General features: G+C 40.1%; 1 protein-coding gene across 1 annotated transcript in view; it reads left to right on the top strand.

Moving 5' to 3' along the window:
• KCNH8 (potassium channel, voltage gated eag related subfamily H, member 8) overlaps positions 1-8,283 on the top strand; it is a 275,136-nt gene that overhangs the window by 135,432 nt on the left and 131,421 nt on the right. The gene's annotated exons all lie outside the window — the stretch shown is intronic.

Below are 8,283 nucleotides of genomic sequence, written 5' to 3'. Positions count from 1 at the left end.
AGAGTCAAAAGGAATTGACTTGGGGCAAGTGCTATATGTATTCCATGATTTCACCACTACAGAAATAAGATCCAGGCACAAAATTCAATCAGTGAGAATGTCATTATTTTTTCATTCATTTTAAAGATTCTCCCTTGAAGGCAATGGGCTTAAATTGAATGGGCAATACTGAAACCTTAGGAGCCTGCCGGGAAGAGAGTTGGGATTTCCAGTCTTTCGGACTTCAGTGGCTTTCATAGCTGTTTCCCCTTCCCTGTAACTTGTAAAAACTGAATGATATATGCCAAGTAACCTTTCAGAATATGGAACACCTTGGAATAGAGTTTAAGTATAATTTTAGCAGAAAGCATCTAGAGACAAGAGTCACTGGAAAAGACAATAATGCTAGGAAAAGTTGAAGGCAGCAGGAAAAAAGGAAGACCCACCATGAGGTGGATGGACTCAATAAAGAAGCCACGACCCACAGTTTGCAAGAACTGAGCAAGGCTGTTAACGACAGGATGATTTGGAGGAAATTAATTCATAGGGTTGCCTTAAGCCAGAAGCAACTTGAGGCTACTTCAAACACATCTGTTTTGGAGTTATTAACTAACAGAGTCAAGATCAAGGGTTAGATGCTGCCTAAAATTTCCACATGTGCAAGTGGGGCAATAATCACCACCTCCCATGGGAGGTGTCCAACTCCCCAGGACCCGCATTTTAGTGGAGTCAGGGAAGTTATGCCTCTGCAAACAGAAATGCTTCCATCCACAGGCATTTTAGGCAGCATTCAAGCCCAGGAAAGTCAGGAAATAATAGCTAATAGAAAACTGTAAGTTGCTTACGGCAATAACATCCCCATGTATCACTGTTGAAAGTCTTTTGAGACACTGGCCAGATATTTCCAAATTCCTTTCCACAATCATAGGAGCATAGAGAGCTTTCTATTGAGGTAGGGAAGAATTTTACAACAAAAATTTAGTTAAGCTGCGTACACTAACCTTGCTTGGTGCCCTGAGAGAATAGTGAAAGAACAAATTCATAAAATGCTGAATGGTGAATAGATTTTCCATACTCTTAGGTCCTAATTCATTCATGATTACTTGCATTATTCATGTGAAGTGAGAACAGACTTTAATTGGCTAAATTGCTTAAAAGCTTGTGTGGCCTTTTAAAGAAAGGGTTTGGCTTATTTCTCCATTCCTGTACTGTAAGCAGATGAAAGAGGGAGAACCCTCTCTGTCAAATCACCCCATAACAATGAATGAGTGCCTAGCTGGCCAAATCAGGAGACATTTAAAACCTGTCCCATCATGAGACCTTGAGGCAGGGACCAGCACTTAAAACATAATTGTGTAAAATACCCTCTAAAAAAATGGCATATAATAGCTGGTATACCATCTAGCAGTGAGAAGAAAAGCGGATGAGGGAAGGAGAGCAGATAGTACATTTTAATAAATGAGACAGGGGGGATTGCATGTGTTTAGGGAAAGGCAAAGTTTGGAGACATAGGAATACGTGGAAGTAAATGTTATAAGGGAAATTATGGTTGTTGCATTGAGGTGGGATTATACATAAACATAGGTCCACACACTGAATTTGAGTACAAGATAGGGGTTTCTACTGGCTGGAGAAAATACAAGATTTTGGTGTGGTTGGTGGTTCCTTGTCTTTTCTGTTGATTGATTGGTTTTCAAGGTGTTGCCTGATGGAAGGCTGACATCTATGGTATGTGGGATAGGCAAATTCTGGTGGAGGGAAAAGAGGGTTTCTAGGAAGTCTAGAGGAAAGAAGATGTCTATGTGTGGAGTCAGAGATGTGGGGGTCAACATTTCCAGTGCTTTATTTTTCCACATAAAATTTTCCATTTCTAAAGATACATTTTTTCATAAAATTAATGAATGGGTGCCATTGACAATACAGTATTAGACAAGCCTCACAATTTCAAAGTTGTCAGGTTTTTCCCCCAGGTGATTATCCCTATGAATTGTGTGAAAGAGCAGATGCATGGTTTTACATATCTGTTAACCAAGGAGGTGAAGGGATAAAACCCCCAAAACATAATAATCCATTTTAAAAAATAAATAAAAATCAAGTTGCAAAGTCACCTCATTGGCCATGCAGGTCAAATCAAAACCAAAGCTAAAATTCCTAGTGATATATATACTCTCACATGGTAGAAGGGATATTGTAGGTATTATTCTGATATAGAACTAATAACTAAAGCAAATGTCAGGGTGTCCCACTGATCTCCATGGACAAGAATTAAATTCTGTCAAAAACAATGTGTAGAAAACCCCAGCCACTGTATGCCATGCACAGTCCTAAAATTACAGAGCAGTTCCAAAGAGAGCTTCACCTTTCTAAGCCTATTAATAATCACTAATAATTATTGTATGGCATTGCATGTGGTATAGACAAGAGATCCCAAGACTGTTTGGCAGTCTTAAGTTCTAGTGCTCTTTTTAGTGAGCTAGACTTGTTTTTTTAGGGGTTGAAAGAGCTCTGAAAGAACTGTGGCTGACCGAAGGTGTAGTTTGGTGTAGTGGTTAAGTGTGCGGACTCTAATCTGGGAGAACCGGGTTTGATTCCCCACTTCTCCACTTGCACCTGCTGATGTGACCTTGGGTCAGTCACAAGCTCTGGCACAGCTGTTCCTGAAAGAGCAGTCTGTGTCAGAGTTCTCTCAGCCCCACCCACCTCACAGGGTGTCTGTTGTGGGGAGGGGAAGGGAAAGGAGTTTGTAAGCCGCTCTGAGACTCCAAGTGAAGGGCGGGGTATAAATCCAATCTCTTCTTCTTCTTCTTCACGTGGAGGAATGTGAAATCAGATCTGGTTCTCCAGGGGAGAGTCTGCCGCTAACTCTCTCTCTAGGCCCATTGACTTAATTGGATGTACAATGGTGTAACTCTGCTTAGGACTGCACTGTCAGACAGTTCTTTTAATTTCTTTTTCTTAAAAATTTAAGGCATATTTTAATGCAATTATTGTTACAATAAAAATAATTTCCATATGAAACACTTGAATTTGTTTGATGATTTGGAGTTTCCCCTCCTAATCAAATAGTGCATTCAAATATTTGCTTCTACCAGGAACATGGATTTTTAAAAAAAAGTTTACTAAATGTGTCAAACAAACACATCAAATCAGATCATGCTGTGTTCAGGGCATCAGAGAATTTTTCTGAACATTTTCAGAAAAAAGTTATTCTCCTTTTTTCAGGAAAACCCACATCACTCTGTAGATTACAGTAGAAGAGTTGGGAGGGTGTTTATTGAAGTGTATTGAAGTGTATTGAAGCTTCATAATAGTTAATTCTTTCTTTGTCACAATATCTTTATGCAGTCCTTATTACTCCCAGCTGATGTGGAGCTCATTCTGAGGTTAATAATTTCCCCAAAATTGTTAGACAGAAAATAGAATATCATTTAAATGGGCTCAAAGATGTATACTTATGATGATCATCTCTTAATAGCTCCTCAGAAGAAACTTGAACTCACTATCATCAGGAATAAACAGCATCAGATAGGAAAGCGCAGAAAGGTTTAGTAACTGTGATAGGATTGCTTGTTATGCAGCATTTTGAAGCAATGTATTGGAAACTGTAACTATGCCCTGACCTGGATAGCCCAAGCTAGTCTGATCTTCTCAGATCTCAGAACTAAGTAACGTTGACCCTGGCTGGTATTTGGATGGGAGACCTCCAAGGAATACTAGGGTTGTGATGAGAAGGCAGGCAATGGCAAACCACCTCTGAATGTTTCTTGCCTTGGAAAACCTATGAGGTCACCATAAGTCAGCTGTAAATTGATGGCAAAAACCAACAATATTGGAGATCTAATTCCATCCACCTAATGTTTAGTTACTTCTGTGAGGGAGAACCTTTCAGTCACAAAGTTGCAAAGCACTGGGAGCTAGATTCTAGGTGTTTAAGGGGATGCAAAATTAATCCCACTGTGAATTAAGTACTGTGAAATGAAAGGGACTTGCTTCTAAGACTGCGATCATACGCACAATTAGACCCTACATAGGTATGAATGCTGGGTACATTTAAAGGATTGACCCTTTAAACAGACAACATCTGGGAAGTGCCCTGCAGCAATTTGCAACCTGTTCTGCTCCGCTGCAGAAGTGGAGTTAAAAGACACCGGGGGAAATCTCGTAGTCAACGGGTTGTGATGGGCCATGGACGGACTTTCCCCTGTCTGATTGCTCCTGCGCGCTCTCATGCCGTCGGGATGGTCTGACCAGGCCGTCCCAACTCCATGCCATTGTTTCCCCTCCCCCTTTGCAGTATGTGCATCATTGCAAACTCCATAGGGAGCCCTCAGTGCGGAGGTTCGGTTCATTGATTCCTCGTTTAAGTGCATGGGAAACAAATGGCCCAAAAAAAATGACTCACCCACAGTTACGTCTGATTACACACTGACGGGCTGCGCCCACAGCATCAAAGGGAGGTGTGATCATGCAACTGTGGGTCTGTTTCCTCTGAAAGGAAATAGCCTCGCTTCCCCCCTGTTTTATCTGGCACGTGTGACCACACCCAAAGTGAACTGGATTAAAAGTTGACTGTGCACTCCTGTGCATACTTTGTTTGGAGGAAGACTCACTGAAATCAGTGTGACTTTTGCCCTCCGTACATGCACATGGGATCAGACCTAGACCTTCTGACAAAGGCTAACAGGGCAGTCCTAAACTCAGTTGCACCCTTTTAAGTTGACTGAAGTCAATGGCCTTATAAGGGGTGTAACTCTTCTTAGGATGGCACATAAATTCCACAAGGAAGGATGCAATGATGAACACTGAACTAGGGTGGGTTGCAAACCTGACTGGGCAACTCCCTCTAGGAAGCCTGCACTAGTTGGTTGAGTGTCTGGGCACAGTTCAAAACTTTTAATAAACTCTAATTAACTCATGTGTTAGTGTCTGTTATCTTTATGTTGGGATATGGGGACAGTGTGTGCATTCTGTCCAAATGCTCAGTATTTGGTTGAAGCATATAATGCTTTGATGGTATAGGATGTCCATATCTAAGAAAGAGCTAAAAAAAAAAAGAGAGAGAAGTCTATGTATTCAAGTAAATAGCAAAGTAGTAGGAAAGCCTGCAAGGTTGTAACTCTGATGTAAAAAGCTTCCTTCACCAGTTGTACAGGGTGTATGAACTGTTTCCATAATAATTTAGAGAGAGGGAGAGGCAGGCCTGCTGGGTTGGTTCACTAATGGATTTGCTTTGCATTTAAGCTTTCACATCAATCATGTAGGCACCAAGTCTTTCTGTTTTCTTTTTGTGCCAATGTCTAGATATACTTGTTATCTATTGTTAATTTCTGCCTGTGCTAATTGGGTTTCTCTTCCCCTCATATGTATATTTGGCATTCATTTTAATTAGACTCGACTGAGGGACAGCTTCGTTTGAGGCTCCCCAAATTTCTTTTCTCATTTCTGACTGCATGCAGTAGCGTTTATTTGAAAACCTATTTAAAAGGCTCTAGTAGCACCTTTTAAGGCAAAGGGAAATGGCTTTATTAAAAGAGGTGAGGTTTTATAAGCGATTCCCTTCTTGACAAGATGCTCTAGTGGGGCTGTGAGTAAAAAATAAAAAAATCAGTTCATGGAATATTTACACACAGCCCTCAAGGTGAAAATAGACACACATTATAGGGTGCTGCATATGGCTTAGACCCCAGTATTTATTTCTCAGGGATTTATTTTCTTTGCAGAACATATGCGATGAAGCCACTTCCACCACACCCATGTTAAAGACATATGTGACCTTTAAAAAGAATTCACTGACCTGTGAGAGTTGTATGAACTCTGTTTTTATATTAATCTACTGTTATTGAATATTTTTCCGAAAGACTTTGATAAAGCAGATAGGTATTTGATAGTTCATATGTCGACAGCTGCAAGGATAGTATATGGCAAATATTGGAAAATAATGGAAATACCAACAAAACAAGAGTATGTGAACAAACTATTTGAAATGGCGGAAAATGACAAACTGACACTTGAGATGAGAGCCGGCACAGAATGGACTTTTCAAAAAACTTGGAAGAGATTCTATGATTGGTATAATGTAAACGCAACTGACAGATAAATGTAGTAATTTGAGAACGCAGAAAAGATAAACTTAGTAAAATAGATAATGAATTTAGAAATTTAATAAGCAGAAGTGATAAAAGTCTTTTGTTATATGTTGTTGGGGGTAGTTGGGTGTTGTTTGTATGTATGTCTGTAGTATATAATGAAAAATAATAAAAGTGTACCCTTGGGTACTTAAAAAAAAAAGATTTCCCTTCTCCCTTACCAAAAAAAGGATTATTAGGAAAGGGATTGGGACTAAAATGGCTGGTATTGTAATGCCCCTATACAGATCTATGGTGTGGCCTCATTTGGAATTCTGGTCACTGTATCTCAAAAAGGACATTGCAGAGCTGAAAAAAGTACAGAGGAGGGCAACCAAGATGATTTGGTGGTTGGAGCACCTTCCCTATGAGGAAAGGCTGAAGCGTCTGGGACTTTTTAGTTTAGAAAAGATATAACTAAGGGGTGACATGATAGAGATTTATAAAATTATGCATGGGATGCAGACAGTTGACAAAGAGAACTTTTTCTCCCTCTCCCAAAATACTAGAATTTAAGGGTATCCAGTGAAACTGATGGGCAGTAGGTTCAAGACAGACAAAAGGGAATACTACTTTACACAGAGAGTTATTAAAATGTGCCAGAGGATGTAAAGATGGCCAAAGGAATAAACAGCCTTTAAAGGGGACTAGATAGATTTATGGAGAATAAGTCTATCAATGCCTACTAGCCATGGTTGCTGAGGGAAGCCTTCACATTCAGAGGCACTAATCCTCTGAATCCCAGAGCCAGGAGGGCCTCGGCTTCTGTGCCCTGTTGTTGGGTCTCCAGAGGAACTGGTTGGCCACTGTGTGAGACAGGATGCCGTACCAGATGGACTATTGGTCTGATCCAGCAGGGCTCTTCTTATGATCTTATATTTATCTGCCCCCAGGCACCAAATGAGCTAGGTACACCACTGGTGACCCTTCAACTACATCACTGATATAGATTTATGGGCACAGTTTGCACAGGTTTATGACATGGTGTTGTGCCTTGATGTGATTATCTAGCTCTTAGTGCAGGTACTTGCTTTAAGTTAGGGGGTTGTTTCTATGCCATTCTTGGTCTACCTCCAACTGCTTCTCTGAGTTGGATCATTCTCCAGCAAAGTTTGTATATCCCTTTTATGCTTTGCAATACTTTATGTTGACCTTAACATTCTGTTGAACTCTGCTACACTCTATTTTCACATCATCCCAGAAGGACTCCATTCTGTGTAGACGTCATGAAGCTATGGCAACTGTACTGAATGAAGTGCAGCACAAATGATATCTGAATTGGCATTTGTGTTTGATGTTGTAAAGATAATTACCACAACCAGGAATCTAATAATGAGAAACCCAAAATGCTGCTATATCATGGTCCTAAATAGATTGCTTTTCACGAAATAAATGGTCATGGCTACAAAGGAAGAACATTAAATTTCTGCAGGGTTCACATTCTGGTCGGGGGACAGAATGAGTGTTATTGACTATATCATGGTCTTGGAAGAAGTAGTCCAACATATAGAATGTTTTGAGGTTGCCCCATTTTGTGAAAGTGATGACCTGCCTCTTGTACTGAAGATAGATATGCATAAGTCAGGCTGGCACACAGTTAAATCTGGCAACCTCTGCTCAGGGACTACCGATAATGTTATACACAATCGCCCTAGATGGAGAGACTCAGTGAAAAGAGCCCTGACTGAGACGCTCCAATCTGAGTTGCTTAATACTATCGCTCAAAGTTTAGTGAATGCAGATAACATAGAGGTTTGCCTGGAGAATTATGAACAAATTTTGATGGAATTACAAAAAGGCCTGAAAGGCTCCAATTCAGGGCACCTAAGGGCTAGACCAGATTTTTACAAACCATGGTTTGAAAAGGAATGCAGAAGTGCAAAGAAACTTCTTAATGCAAATTATGCAAAGTACAGATGCAACCCAGAGGCAGTATCCCTAACAGCTTTAAAACATCTAAAAGCCCAGTATAAGTACCTAAGGGCTAGACCAGATTTTTACAAACCATGGTTTGAAAAGGAATGCAGAAGTGCAAAGAAACTTCTTAATGCAAATTATGCAAAATAGGCAGTATCTTTAAAAGTATTAAAACATCTAAAAGCCCAGTATAAGGTCCTTATCAAAAAGAAGAAACAGGAAGACATTAAACTGTCTTGGGAGGAATTAAGTAAGGCAGTAA

This window comes from Gekko japonicus, unplaced genomic scaffold, assembly GCF_001447785.1.
Source record: "Gekko japonicus isolate JY-2015 unplaced genomic scaffold, Gekko_japonicus_V1.1 scaffold162, whole genome shotgun sequence".
Taxonomy (NCBI): Eukaryota; Metazoa; Chordata; class Lepidosauria; order Squamata; family Gekkonidae; genus Gekko; species Gekko japonicus.
The sequence above is the reverse complement of the archived record's forward strand: the minus strand, read 5'-3'. Positions and strand labels throughout refer to the sequence as shown.